A 15,818-nucleotide genomic window follows, 5' to 3' on the forward strand; every position below is an offset into this window, starting at 1 on the left:
CGCTGTTTGAATATGCAATGCCGGCGTGGTGCAATATAGGAAAAGTAGAACTGAAAAAACTCCAGACTGTCCAAAATATTGCAATACGAATGTCATACAGGCTCCCCAGATATACTAACACAAACTATTGCCACCAGATATCTGGCCTGATGACATTAGAGGAAAGACTCATTATTTTAGGAAAAAAGTACTTTAACAAAGCTGAGCTGAACCCCTCGCTCCAACCAGCAATACTCCAAGAAAGAACAGGCCCCCCGAGATATATCTGCAGCCTTGTCCTTCTTAATCCAACAAATTTAATCATTTTATGATTTTATTCTATTATGTTAACCCTTATTAAGAGTTTTATAGTCGGGCAATCCTGAAATGTAGCTATTATAACATGTTTATAAGGTTACAGGCTATATTGTTTGTTCTGGTGTTCTAACTATTAATTTCTCCCCTATAGAGGGAAAAAAAATGCATACACACACACACACACACACACACACACACGCTGGTGAGTATTGATGACGCTGAGTGTAACGGCTTCGTTAAAAAACGCATTTACGTTTCAAAAGTCCTAAAAGTGATTCAAGTTGGTGAAGATTATCCTGCTGACCCCAAATTATCGCTTCCAGAAACTTTTGTTAACCACAGACCTTATTTGATGCATTTAAGTGAAATCCCCATTCTAAAAGCTCATTGACTTTCCCCCGTAAGATCCAGGAAGTCCGGGACTTCCGCCTGCAAAAATATGTCATCCCTGTGGTACTCTGTTGAATATAGCTGAAGCTGACTATGGTAAATATAATAATGGTCGATCAGAAATGTTGTAATTATCTTGTAATATCAATCAATCAACTTTGATTCGCAACACATTAGTCCATAAAAAAACAAACAACAATTAAATGAAAATACTTTTTAAAAGCACAGTGAAACTATAAAAGGCACTTATAGCAAAATGTCCACATTATGTGAGTCACATCATTAAAAGCAGGATTATACTCAGCAGCATGATAATAGCATTCTGTGAAACATTCAGTTCACAAATAAACTTGTACATCAACAGATTTCTCATGAGCAGCTGAAAAGTGTTGACTCTGCAACAGTCCGATGCAGTCAGTCATTATAAGCAACTTGAAGTTTGTGGATGCTCGCTTTGTTATACTTCACCCACAAGGGGGCAGTATCAGAACATGAGTGGAATTTCCTTACCATGTTTGCTTGTACTGTACACAACACATGGCACATGAACACAACATATTCAGTAGCTGTTGAAACCCAGCACTGCTAATGGAGAAAATTTGCCGGGTGTTACCAATCATACAACCGGTCCTACAGCCTCTTGTCCATCTTGACTCTCTCACTTTATCTCTCTCTCTCTCTCTCTCTCTCTCTCCCTCTCTCTCTCTCTCTCTCTCTCTCTCTATCTATCTATCTATCTCTCTCTCTCTCTATCTCATCTAATTCAGTTTGGTGGGTCCCATGTTGCAGCAGCAAAACCAAAGCTGAATGTCCATAGAACAGCTTCCCAGGTTTGTATCAAAGTCTATGATACCCGTTTGTAGCCTACCTTGATGAGGTGACGGGGTGATGGGTGACTCGCCCGGCTGCTTTGTCATGGACCCTTGCGTGGGATCCCAGGCACAATATCTCTCATAAGCACATTATGCGGCTGGTAATCATGTTGTAATATTGAATGTCAATAATATGTCCCCCCCCCCCCCCCTGTGTCTGAGCATGTTTGTTTGTCTTGTCCAGGGGTGCCCAAATTCTTTCCCATGAAGGGCCAAAACTCAATCTGGGTGGAGGGCCGAGGGCCAAAAATAAACATTGTGGAATTACATTAAAATGTATTGTGGTATAAAAAAAAAAAAAAAAAAAAGTCCCAAATCCGTGGCGGGCCAAAACAAACAGAGCGCGGGCCCCAAATTGGTCAGCACTGGTCTTGTCTATGCACTGTTCTGACAAATTAAAATACAATATTGGGGGGAAAAGGCTTTGACTTGATGTTCACAAAAACCTGTTATTTTGTATTGCTAATAAAGTGTCTACACAGACCCAAAACAAGCCCCTCCCCCTCTCCATCTCTCTCTCTCCCCTCCCTCTCTTCCCCCTCTCCCTCTCTCTCCCTCCCTCTCTTTCTCTCTCTCTCTCTCTCTTTATCTCTCTCTCTCTCTCTCTCTCCCTCTCTCTCTCTCTCTCTCTCTCTCTCCCTCTCTCTCTCTCGCTCTCTCTCTCTCTCTCTCTCTCTCTCTCTCTCTCTCTCATCTAATTCAGTTTGGTGGGTCCCATGTTGCAGCAGCAAAACCAAAGCTGAATGTTCATAGAACAGCTTCCCAGGTTTGTATCAAAGTCTATGACAGCCGTTTCTAGCCTACCTTGATGAGGTGACGGGGTGATGGGGTGACTCGCCCGGCTGCTTTGTCATGGACCCTTGCGTGGGATCCCAGGCACAATATCTCTCATAAGCACATTATGCGGCTGGTAATCATGTTGTAATATTGAATGTCAATAATATGTCCCCCCCCCGCCCTGTGTCTGAGCATGTTTGTTTGTCTTGTCCAGGGGTGCCCAAATTCTTTCCCATGAAGGGCCAAAACTCAATCTGGGTGGAGGGCCGAGGGCCAAAAATAAACGTTGTGGAATTACATTAAAATGTATTGTGGTATAAAAAAAAAAAAAAAAAAAAAGTCCCGAATCCGTGGCGGGCCAAAACAAACAGAGCGCGGGCCCCAAATTGGTCAGCACTGGTCTTGTCTATGCACTGTTCTGACAAATTAAAATACAATATTGGGGGGAAAAGGCTTTGACTTGAGGTTCACAAAAACGTTAGGGTTGTGCTACAACCCAGGTTTTACGAGTGAGAACGAGAGCTCTCACTAGTGCCTTAAACGCTGCAACGCAGCCCTATGGAAGACTGTTATTTTGCTCCAAAATTACTTTTCATTAAAACCTGACCACCCACCCGTAGGTGGCGTGGTACCCCCTGGGACTGACACGGATCCACGTGACTACGTCACGTCCTGCCAGTCCAGGGAATAATCACTCTAATTTCTTCCAGCCCGCTGAGATCCGACGCACCCCGTGACGCATCGACACAGCAAGGCTGGGTAGTGAGAGCTCTCGTTCTCACTCGTAAAACCTGGGTTGTAGCACAACCCTAACGTTTTACTTCGTTTCGAACTCAAGCTCTCACTAGTGCCTCCATTCAACCGACCTTGCTGCCGGGAGCACCCCACAGGGCGACCCGAAAGGCACCGGTGAACCACGGCCATATGGCAACGTTTATGCCTAACCGTCTGACATATTAGAGTGGCAACGATACTACTTTCTTGCCACCGACAGCACCGCGTGCGCGAACTGCGCACCGGACACGTCGAGACTGTAGTACCTGACAAAAGTGTGATGAGAGGACCATGAGGCCGCGGCACACATGTCCTCCACCGACACACCGCGCAACAACGCAGAGGATGTCGCAACACCTCGCGTAGAAAGCACCTTGATACCCTCCTGGGGAACCTTGCCCACGGCAGAGTATGCCAACGCGATCAACGGGGTTAACGTGCAAGCTAAGCCTGCACCGGTAAGAGCTGGAGTACTACACATCGCTAGATACTGGCTGCACGGGAGCAAGCTAGCTAACTAGCTATTTCACTGAAGAGCATTACTACTCTCGCTTAAGGCGCGCCCTACACAGAGGTAGCTGGCGCGAAGTACTTAGCACACAGACACTAACTGCACGTGTGCACGTTAGCTATCTGTGCTACAAGGTAGTCCAAGCTAGCTGCACTGAGCAAACTAGCTAACTATCTAACGCGCGCGCTAAAAAGCCGGCGTTCCTAAAGTACCTAGCAACAGAAGCAACCGCACGGATGCATCTAGCTATCTGTGACAACTGTGCTATTTAGCCTGTTGTTCTAGTGCTAACGGTACAAGCTATTCTGCATGTATGCAAACCTAGCTAGAGTTATGAGTGCAGACCTGAGTCATGCGCTCAAGCCTAACAACGTTACCCCGTTTCCGGGGAAACGTTTCACATCAACTGCACGGCGGCAGTTAGCAACAGTTAACTAAGGAAGATACTCTTAGCTTTTTAGATGACTTGTTCCGACGCCGCAGGGTGAAGGGTACAGGGTCGGTCTCCGAAGCCTGCTTTATCCCGTCCACGCGACCCTCTTGAGGTGGGCAAGTCAGCCGGAACGAGCCTAGTATCTAAAGCTATATAATATAACTCCTCGTTAACCGCGGAGCTTTCACAAAACACGTCTTCACAGCGGGTGGAAGAAAGCGGAAGAGTGATTATTCCCTGGACTGGCAGGACGTGACGTAGTCACGTGGATCCGTGTCAGTCCCAGGGGGTACCACGCCACCTACGGGTGGGTGGTCAGGTTTTAATGAAAAGTAATTTTGGAGCAAAATAACAGTCTTCCATAGGGCTGCGTTGCAGCATTTAAGGCACTAGTGAGAGCTTGAGTTCGAAACGAAGTAAAACCTGTTATTTTGTATTGCTAATAAAGTGTCTACACAGACCCAAAACAAGCCCCTCCCCCTCTCAATCTCTCTTTCTCCCCTCCCTCTCTTCCCCCTCTCCCTCTCTCTCCCTCCCTCTCTCTCTCTCTCTCCCTCTCTCTCCCCCTCTCGCTCTCCCCTCCTCCTCTTTCTCCCCCTCTTCCTCTCTCCCTCTCTCCCCCCCCCCCCCCTCTCTCTCTCTCTCTCCTCTCTCTCTCCCCTCCCCCTCTTTCTCCCTCTCTCCCCCTCTCCCTCTCTCTCCCCTCCCCCTCTCTCTCCCTCTCTCTCTCGCCTACCTCCCCCCCCCTCTCTCTCTCTCTCTCTCTCAGGCATCCTCTGTGGCTCCACAGGCTCCTCCTCCTGACACAGCACCTGCAAAGAGGCTCAAGTACACAAGTAAGTAAGTAAGTAAGTACACTTTTCCTCGCGAGACTTTCCTGCTGGCTGGGCTGTGTACTGACTTGATGAGAGTTGGCTGGGCTGTGTACTGACTTGACGAGAGTTGGCTGGGCTGTGTACTGACTTGACGAGAGTTGGCTGGGCTGTGTACTGACTTGACGAGAGTTGGTGAAACTCACCCCGAATGAGGAAATGAGATCCCTGGAAAGAGTAGTGGAAATAGCCTGGGGGTGATTAGCAGTCTGATGTTTCTTTAGGGGTCATATACTGACGATATGGGTAGAACACGGGAAGAAAACTGTCTATTTACATGGAGTAACAGCACGCTGCCATGTGGCCCCGACGGAGCGCATTCAAGGACTGGCTTGGAGTACTATTTAGATCACAACAATGCCTAGGACGCTTCAAATCACTGCGGAGAACACTAGGTGAGTCGTCAGATAATAATTAATGTGAGCAGAGGGCTCCAGGTAAAAAAAAAAATTAAATTCTCCTTTAATATACTTGGCCAATAACATACAAAATAGACTGTCCGTACATTGATGAGGCTCCTCCCCCCCAACACCTCCTCCCCCTCTGCCACAGGTGGGTCGCTAACTCATTCACTCACCCAGCCACCCTCTCATTTAATAATGCACAACACTGAAGGACACCTTACACCACATGGTTCAAAACAAGCAGCAAATATCAAGGCAATCAAACAGTCATTCAAAAGATAACTTAAAGTCGAAATGGACCGGAACGGAATGCAATAGCGCGAGATGACAGGGTTGAGAGGCGGACCATAATAGGGTGTCGATGATTTGATTTGACAATTCTGGGGACTGGCTTTGGCATTGGCCAATCATAGCGTGTTCCACCCCAAATGCAGGGGGATTCAACGTGTTGTTGTGCTATACGCGAGTGGGATCCGCAGACTACCAGGCAGCCAGGCTGCTTCTGTGCGGAACGAGTGGACAATCCGATGCATGGGTGCTGCCCGCCCGCCTGGAATCTCCGAGGGGCGACCCCTGACAACCACGCTCTCAGGCGTGCGCCATTATCGCTATTGTGGTAAATACGATATTCCTGGAATGCGAGTTTTAACGAGCCAGTTCCATTTCTTTGCATTCTTAGAAAGTACCATTTTCTTTATTGTGTAGATCTAGATCAACATACAATTGACCAAGTTAGTAGTTAGTTTATGGGGATAGGAATTCTGCCAGATGACAGGCACTAGGCGCCATTTTCTCCTTCATTTGGAGGAGAAAATTATCCTGAAATGAAGATTTGATTGACAGCTGCCATGTCGTCATATGATTGGTTGAAATGGGCTAGACATTTGATAGTACTAGGTGACGTCACAAACTGTAGATTACTGTTATGAATGAAATCTTGAAAAATGAACTTTTGATGTGAAAAAGTGTGAAAAACTACAGAAATTAGATTTTGTGATTTTTTTGGCATACATTATTAAATAGGTGCACTGCATACCCAGATATTTGAACTAAAAGAAAAGAAAAGTCATTTTTGGGTTCAGCTCGACTTTAAAAACAACAATTAGGTAAAAGAATTACCACACAGAATAGGCCAGTTTAAAAAGGTGCGTTTTCAGACAAGATTTGAAGTGGGAGAGAGAGTCAATGTTACCGATGTCTTGTGGGAGGGAGTTCCAGAGACGGGGGTGGTCAGGCGGGCAGAGGGTACAGTGAATTGGAAGGCAGAGGAGGATCGGAGAGCGCGAGAGGGAGTGTAGGTTTAGTTTAGTTTAGTTTATTAGGATCCCCATTAGCCATTACACAAGGCAACAGCTACTCTTCCTGGGGTCCACAGTCAAAACAAACAATACAGATACATTACAAATATGCAAAGTAAAAGACAAAACACATTTTAAAATCATAAATTTAAGACAAACAAGAGAAAACAAACAAAAACTCACTCAACCTGGTTCTAAATACAGCATATGTCCATCCAAATAACCATGTAACCTCCATCACAATCTTCCTAAAATACTATACAGTTTATACAGGCATATAATACTATAATATAATACATCTACCTATAGCCTAACTAATACATTACTATCCGTTTATCAATCATTAACTATCATCTGTCCACCCATAGTACATCCTTATGTTATATAACGTCTAACTATATTACTACATTAATTACTATCAACTCTATACGATATCTAGGTGTATAATCACTATTTCTAATACCAGTTCCATTCATTGCGTATAATTAACTACCGTAAATTTCAGACTATAAGCCGCGGCTTTTTCCCCGTTTTTTGGCCCTGCGGCTTATATAACGGTGCGGCTTATCTATGGATTTTTTCCCCCCCAAAAAAAAAAAAAATCTCTCTTTTTTAGCACTCTTTCTAACTATAAATCCACTTCTGTTTTAATTTCCTCTCTTGCCCTCTTTTCACCACACCGCGGACACTGTGTGCACTGTAAAAAAAAACACAGGTGGTGTTGTGTTATGTTGTTTTGTTGAAATGTTAATAAATGGGAGCTTCCTCAAACAGCCATCTCTTTCCCGACAATCCCCTCTGTGCATGAATCCTTACATATGGTAATTAAACATTAAAACACAATAAAAAAAAAAAAAAAAAAAAAAAAAAAACATTAAAACACCTGCGGCTTATAGTCCGGTGCGGCTTATATATGTAACAAACAGGCAATTTTGCTGCTGCGGCTTATACTCCAGTGCGGCTTATAGTGCGGAATTTACGGTAGTTATGAAATTATAAAATGTACTTTTAGCTTCTTTTTAAGTCTATATCTACTTTCTATATTTATAATTGTAGGAGGTAGAGCATTCCATTTAGACATGGCTCGGTACATGACAGATTTTTTCATTGCATTTGTTCTAGGCCTAGGTAAAGTGAAATGCTCCCTCGCCACCTGTCTGGTAGTGCGGGTATGTCTGTCACATGTATATTGAATATGATTATATAAACATTCTGGTTCCTTGCTACCACAGATCTTTTTGAAAAACAACCAGGCAACAACAACAGGTGTGAAGGAGTTCAGACAGATATGGAGGTGCAAGATTGTGAAGGGCCTTGAAGGTGAGAAGCAGGATTTTGAAGTCGATACGGTATTTAATGAAGAACGGGAGTGATATGGTGAATGGAGGGAGTTCTGGTACTGATAATAATGCATCATCACCACCACACTAGCTGTGTGTGCACTTCAGCACAATATGACACCGGACCGAGGTGCACAATGCATGACAGCAGTCTACACTCCTACACAAAACCAACAACACTGCATGTAAGCCAAGCCTAACGTTATAGATCTTCACAGTGCACACACACACACACACACACACACACACACACACACACACACACACACACACACACACACACACACACACACACACACACACACACACACACACACACACACACACACACACACACACACACACAATTATCACCAGCAGACAGCCTGATGTGCCAGATGTGTCTGGTCCCCCTCACATTCAGAAACATTTCCACTCGACGTGATAGTCAGTCAAAACAGTGGCAGACACAGACAGACTAAACAGAGTCAAATCAGTTGGCATAGCGGCCTAACTATACATTTTTAAATAACTTAACCTTTGATGGTGAAGGGCTGATAAACCTAACCTGACGCTGCCAGATGGACGGTTTAGCTCCACATTACGTTTCACTAAACCAGTCGATCTGGGAATGCAGTAACCCGACCCGCTGACGGAGGCGGGCACTTTTTCCAAGCTACTTGGCAGGTGATTGGATGACCCATCTGTCTATCACCGCTGGTGCGTGTTAACTTCAACCAATCAGATCGCCGAAGGTGCCTGTGCCTGATCTCCGTGGTATTCATTGATTGAGTCCTCATCGTCGTAAAGTCGCTTTCGAAGCATGAAGTTAGATTATAACGAACTAGTTGTGTGGCTCAGCCTTCCCAAATGTTGAGGGTCGTTTTTTAGAATTTAATACATAGAATTGGGAACGTTACATTCAATTTCATTCAGACTGCCTGTCACTTCCGCGGCGGCAGCCATGTTGACGAGTGAAAAGAACTACAAAGACCATGTACCCACTACTTGCCCAGATGAGCCTGAGCCCGCCTAAGGCTGCCGCTGATTCGTCGAGCCGGCACGGTTCGGCCAATCATCTTAACTGCCTGTGCATGACAAGATGGATTACGTCGAGAGAATCTCTTTTGATCTCGCGAGGTTATTCATCTTGCAAGCAAGGTTATGATAAACCACCCCTACTGTGTAAATCCATCTTTGGCCCAGACCCACTCTCCACACCAAACAATGCCAGCCAGCAGTAAGTCAAGTTTGTGCTCCAAAAGCTTTGGTTTTCTGCATGGTCTTGCCCTTCCGATTGACTCCCAACTTTTATGCCTCTGCCGCCGGCGATAGCCAGGCCGGAGGCATTATGGATCCGGGTTGTCCGTCCGTCCGTCCGTACGTATGTCCGTACGTACGTCTGTACGTACGGACATACGATGTTCGTTAACGCGATATCTGAGGAACGCCTTGACGGAATTTCATCAAATTTGCCTTAAACATCCACTTAGGCTGAAGGATGATCTGATTAGATTTTGGTGGTCAAAGGTCAAGGTCACTGTGACCTCTCGAACGCCATTTTCCAGCTTGTTAACGCGATATCTGAGGAATGCCTTGATGGAATTTCATCAAATTTGCCTTAAACATCCACTTGGACTCAAGGATGAACTGATTCGATTTTGGTGGTCAAATGTCAAAGGTCAAGGTCACTGTGACCTCTCGAACGCCATTTTCCAGCTTATTAACGCAATATCTGAGGAATGCCTTGATGGAATTTCATCAAATTTGCCTTAAACATCCACTTGGACTCAAGGATGAACTCATTCGATTTTGGTGGTCAAAGGTCAAGGTCACTGTGACCACTCGAACGCCATTTTCAAGCTTGTTAACGCGATATCTCAGAATGCCTTGACGGAGTTTCATCAAATTTGCCTCAAACATCGACTTGGACTCAAGGATGAACTGATTAGATTTTCGTGGTCAAAGGTCAAGGTCACTGTTATATATGACAGCCTGAAGCACAGGTCAGCACCACAACCAGGACATGTTATATATGACAGCCTGAAGCACACGTCAGCACCACAACACTCTTATTAAATCTTGTATGTTGTGTTGACAATCGAGACACAACAGACACATTTCAGCAGACTGACCTGTAATCTGCTCCTCCAGGCAGAGATTACGTTCGATTTACTGTCATTTGTATTATTCCCTGTGTTAAAATGACAGACAGCCTTCCGATTTTTCTGTCATTGTTTAAAAAAAAGAAGTTGAAAGACAGAGAATACTGGGGCGGCTGTAGCTCAGGAGGTAGAGCGGGTCATCCACTGATCGCTTTGGATAAAAGAGGTCTAAATCGCTTTGGATAAAAGAGGTCGGTGGTTCGATCCCCACCTCCTCCAGTCTGCATGTCGAAGTGTCCTTGGGCAAGACACTGAACCCTCAATCTGGGTAATCATGGTTATTGTTTACAGTCCAGTTGATGCGAGAATGGAGGTGGAGCTGATGGATTGTATGTCCAGATAGCATTTTGGTTAATAATAATATTAATAAATAGAATGGAGGTGGAGCTGATGGATTGTATGTCCAGATAACATAATGGAGGTGGAGCTGATGGATTGTATGTCCAGATAACAGAATGGAGGTGGAGCTGATGGATTGTATGTCCAGATAACATTTTGGTTAATAATAATAGTAATAAATAGCTGCATATGAGACGTTGTCGGACTGTCAACATCGACAGAAGGGGCGGGATGTCCGCTCTACAGATTGCTACCCTGCGTGGTAGCTTGCTGCCATTGGTGTGTGAATGTCTGTGTGAATGGGTGAATGTACCTACTGATTTTTAAAGCGCTTTGGATAAAAGCGCTATATAAATACAGGCCATTTACCATTGACCATATTATTGGGTTAACACGACCACTGCCTCCAGGTGTGCCGGCTGACCCAGCTGGCAGAGTCTTCCCCGTCCTGTCCACCCCAGCTGCCGGTCCACCTCGCCTCCCTGAGGAGCACCCTGGCCACCAAGCTGCCCCCCAGGGTCCTACTGCCCACCTTGTCCGGGTGCTACAGCAGCATGGTCACCGACAAGCGGGTAGGTCCCTCTGTCCACTTTTGCTTAGTCTAAATGTAGATTACCAAACAAGGTCTGAGTCAAGTCCATGTCATTAACATCAAGTCTCAAGTCTAAATGTACTGTAGAGAACAGCAAGTCACGTGTGCACTTCCAGCAAATTTACATTGATGTATAATGCTGATATGTTGATTAATGTGCACTGGCCCCATACACACACACACACACACACACACACACACTATATATGTATGGTTGTATGTACACACACACACACACACATATAAGGGGTTTCACGGTACATGTATTCGTCCCGTGCCATCACGGTATGTGCCTCACAGTTGGGTGCATGTATGAAGAATATGTCAATGCACACTCCATTAATAATAATCATCAATATCCATATCTTGCACTGTTTATGAACATTGCACATCAGAAAACATGACAATGCCCTTTGCATGTGGAACAAATCTCATCACTTTCAATCCAAGTTATTTACACAAACACGTCTTTCGTATTTTCTGCCATAGGCATTCATTTTGTAAAAAAAAAAAAAAAAAAATTGAAAATTTTCTAAGTATTAATAGATCGATAATCGATAATTGATCGTTAATTTTCACCGATTATCGATTTTGGAAAATTTTCAAAATGAACATCCCTAGTCAGGATCGCACCGCACTTCACACGAGACATACTGGTTTTGATCTGCCTGTAAGAACAATGAATGGACATGTAAGAGTGGTTTCTTTTAAGCACACCATGTCAAATTACTATATCTCGCCTCGCCTCGCCTCCCCCCGTGTGTCACACTCTCGCAGCACCACTGAGAAGCAACAGAGAGAAACGATTCGCTTATTTGATTGGCCGAGTAGCATCACGTGTGATGATTTACAGCGCATGCATTGGTCTGTGAGCTTCCTGGCAGATAAACCAGTATTACCGTTAAGACTATAAAGCATGTGCCGGTTAAAATAGAAACGGTCCGTGAAAATGTAAGTTATCGATGATTTGTAGGTTATAGGGCTCGGTCCGGATAGGACGGCGTCTCGGTCCAGATGCGGACCGGAGTCCGGACTTTGAGGATCGCCGCACTAGACTATTATTTTTTATCATATTTATTTTGAGCAGGGAAGAGACATACTGTACATCATAATTACAATTATATTTTTCTTTTTGACATTACTTTTTTTTTCTTAACATTTGAATGAATTCATGTTTCGACTCATTTTTAAGAAGAAAAATACTAAAATTATCCCGTTCCAGCTTCTTAAAAGTGAATATTTTCTGTTTCTTTAGTCTTCTATGACAATAAAGTGATTATCTTTGTGTTGTGGACTGTTGGTCAGCACAAAAGACGACATTTGTGGAGGTCATCTTGGCCTTTGGGGGAAAACTGATTGCCATTTTTTACCATTTTGTGACATTTTATAAACCAAATGAATATCTAATTAACCGATTAGTGGAGAAAATAATTGACAGATGAAAATAACGTAGCTGCAGCCCTAGTTCCAGTCAGAAGTTGTTGTTTTATTTAGGTCCCAGGCTGAATATGTTTGACAATCCTTACAAAGCTCGCTGTAAACCCCACTGTATAGATATAGTGTGTTAGAGTGGAACTGTGTTTGTCTGACCACCACAGCAACCAATCAGTACCTGCAGGCTGCAGCATGATCAGATACGAGGCTGCTGTGTCCAGAAGATCCAGAGCCATGAGACACTCCTTGAACAGGTCCTTGGGGTTCCCCACGGCAGCAAACAGGTCATTCCACAGGGCATCCTCCGTCTTCCTTGCACAGTGGACGATGGTCTGGAGGAAGAGGGGGAACTCGTGATGAACTTGGCCACGTTGGGCAGCAGCGGGTCGGGGATGGGCTCCTGCGACGTGGCCTCTTCTCCAGCACCACAGGCACCATCAGCTCCATGACGTGGGGGGAGTAGGGGAGGGAGGCACAGGACTGGGCCAGCAACAACGCCTGGGTGGAGAGGCAGCATGGAGAAAAGTGTAAGAGTACTGTTATCAGGGTTCCTACACATCTTCTATGACAAAATGCCATACTGTTCTTTTTCCACACTTTGATCTGTTTTGAAGATTTTGTCTGGCGTTTAATATGATTGATGCAGAGAGACAGCTTGCCGCTGCTAACTAGCTCATATCACTGGATAGATCTGAGGTGGGCAACATTTAGTTCCTGAAGGCCATACTGACTTACATCAAGTAAGTGAAGGACAAAGGTCTCCCTATTTTTAACCCTCTCTCCCGTTGTGATTATTCTTGTTAATCTCCTGATATAATAGGGATACAAATCCAATGGCTGTAGCAGATAAGATTTATTAACATAATTCTGCCTTTTATTGAGTTTTTGGTGGTCGTTTTTGGTTTTCTTTGAGTCCGGCCCGCGGGCCTTAGTTTGCCCATGTGTGCATTAAATGGTACTTTTACAAGCCATCCCTCTGCAGAAAGGAGAACTACTGGGCTCACCAAGTGGTGTTGATAGCTCTGTGGTTGTCCCCTGAATGTATGAAGGCATACGCTTTGATCCAGACAGAGAGCCAGTCCAGGCTGGGGATACTCTGAATCACATCCATAGTCATAGACGCCACCTCATCTCCCTTCACTGACAGAGAGAGGAGGCCTAGAGGAAACAAGATGAGAGAGAGCTTTCCACTATCTGCTGAGGCACAAAAGAGACAAAACATAGAAACACAAGAGACAGCAGGTACAATACAAACTCCAAGACAGAGGGCCAGAGCGAGCGAGCGTGCGTGTGCGTGCGCCTGGCCGGGGTGGAAGGGAACTGGTGGGAATAGCGGGATCCTCCCACGTGCTACCTTCTGCCGGTGAAGCTCCCCGCTGTCAGGTGAAAAGAAGCGGCTGGCAACTGCTCATGTGTTCGGAGGAAGCATGGTGCTAGTCTATGGCTCTCCCCAGATCGGCAGAGGGTGGAGCAGCAACCGGGGCAGCAGGGGGAAAATTTGACAAGTATAATTTGGGAGAAAATGGGGGAAATCAGGGGCGGGGGGGTGTTTTGTTTTTTTGCCCCCATCTGACCATAAACAGTACGGAGGCCAAAATGTGTTCTCACAGCACTTTTTATTTTAACAATAAAAATAGTTGTCCATCAGCAGCACACAGAAAGCAGAAACTAAAAGTGAGGGGCTGTCTGCAATAGGCTAATTAACAAATCATTAATTAAATAATTGATTACAAATTAAATTGCGGCATCATTCAACAATGGAGAAATGCATTCTCATACTAATAATAAGTATGAGAAAAATTAAAGACAAAAGATTATAATGTTTTGGAAATGATTTGGCAGCCCACTTGCAAAACCTTCGTGGCCCACTGGTTGTGAATGGCTGGTATAGAGAGAGAAGATCAACTTAAGATATCTGACTTCAGCAAGGAAGTGCTGTAAGCAGTAAGCAAGCCAAAGCAGGATGGAGGCGTCTCTGTGGACATGCATACCGATGATGGCGTCCAGGGCGAGGGGACACTGCCTCAGGACCTCTTTGTAGCTGGTCACCGCAGAGCGTTCCTGACCAGCCTTCCTGTACAGGTTGGCTAGCATCATGTTGATCTGAGGCAAGGGGGAGAAATCATCTCAAATCTCTAGGAAAACTGGAAGGTGGATTATGTCAAAGATGATCAGCCCAATTATTTTGCTCAATATTGTGATCATTATATTCTCAATTCTTCACTGATCAGCAGGCCCAGACGGAATCTGTGCACACTGAACTCAGCAGATTCCGTTTGGGCCTGCTGATCAGTCTTGTCACAATGCCTCAATGCCTCCTTGTGTGTGTGTGTGATACATGGCATGGCACGTGTTAAAGGGCACGTGCAACATTTGCTTCACTGATAGCATTAATCAGTTAATGTTGAAACGGTCGATTATCGGGTAAAAGGTTATCGGTCGACATCCCTAGGTCTAATTGGTGTCAATGTAGGTGTCCTTGATGGGAAAGAGTTTGCGAACAACACTGGTATAAAGATGCAATGTGCTGCACGTCCTAAGGTTTGCTAAGACAGCAGCTGAATTAGAACATTTGAGTTACAAACACTCTCATGTCACTTGTGCTTGACTGATGTCTGCTGCTAATGTCAGAGGAAAGAGGTGAGGAAAGGCAGAGAGCTGTGCTGAGAAGACCTGCAGATGTTCACCTGAGTGGTGGCTGTTGGGGGCGGGGTGTCCATCTCCCCAGAGCCAATGGGCCTTGAGGAAGCAGATCATGTGCCTGCAGAGGTCCCACTTGCCCTGCTCCAGCACCATGTTGAACAGCAGCATGGCTCACCGCTGCCACCTCCATGTTCTGGACAGGAGAGGAGGAGTCTTAATATCATATCATGTTGTTTCATACAGCTTTTGTTTCTATAGATTATTAGATCAAAATAATTCTACTATATATGAACTAGACTGAGTTCCAGAATCAGATAGAGCTGCGATGATCAGAAAGTTAATCACTTAATCGTTTTAAGAACCTCGGGTCGGATTTGAACCTGCATCGGCTGCGCGAAGGACCAAGCCTCCGTCGTACGCGTGCTACGAGGTGAGCCACCAGGTGAGCACTAGACTATTATTTTTTATCATATTTATTTTGAGCAGGGAAGAGACATACTGTACATCACAATTACAATTATATTTTTTCTTTTTGACATTCAAAAAAAATTGTCTTAACATTTGAATGAATTCATGTTTCGACTCATCTTTAAGAAGAAAAAAGAAGACTAAAATTATCCCGTTCCAGCTTCTTAAAAGTGAATATTTTCTGTTTCTTTAGTCTTCTATGACAATAAACTGATTATCTTTGTGTTGTG

The sequence above is a fragment of the Poromitra crassiceps genome (genome assembly GCF_964638095.1).
Source record: "Poromitra crassiceps genome assembly, contig: HAP1_SCAFFOLD_222, whole genome shotgun sequence".
Lineage (NCBI taxonomy): Eukaryota > Metazoa > Chordata > Actinopteri > Beryciformes > Melamphaidae > Poromitra > Poromitra crassiceps.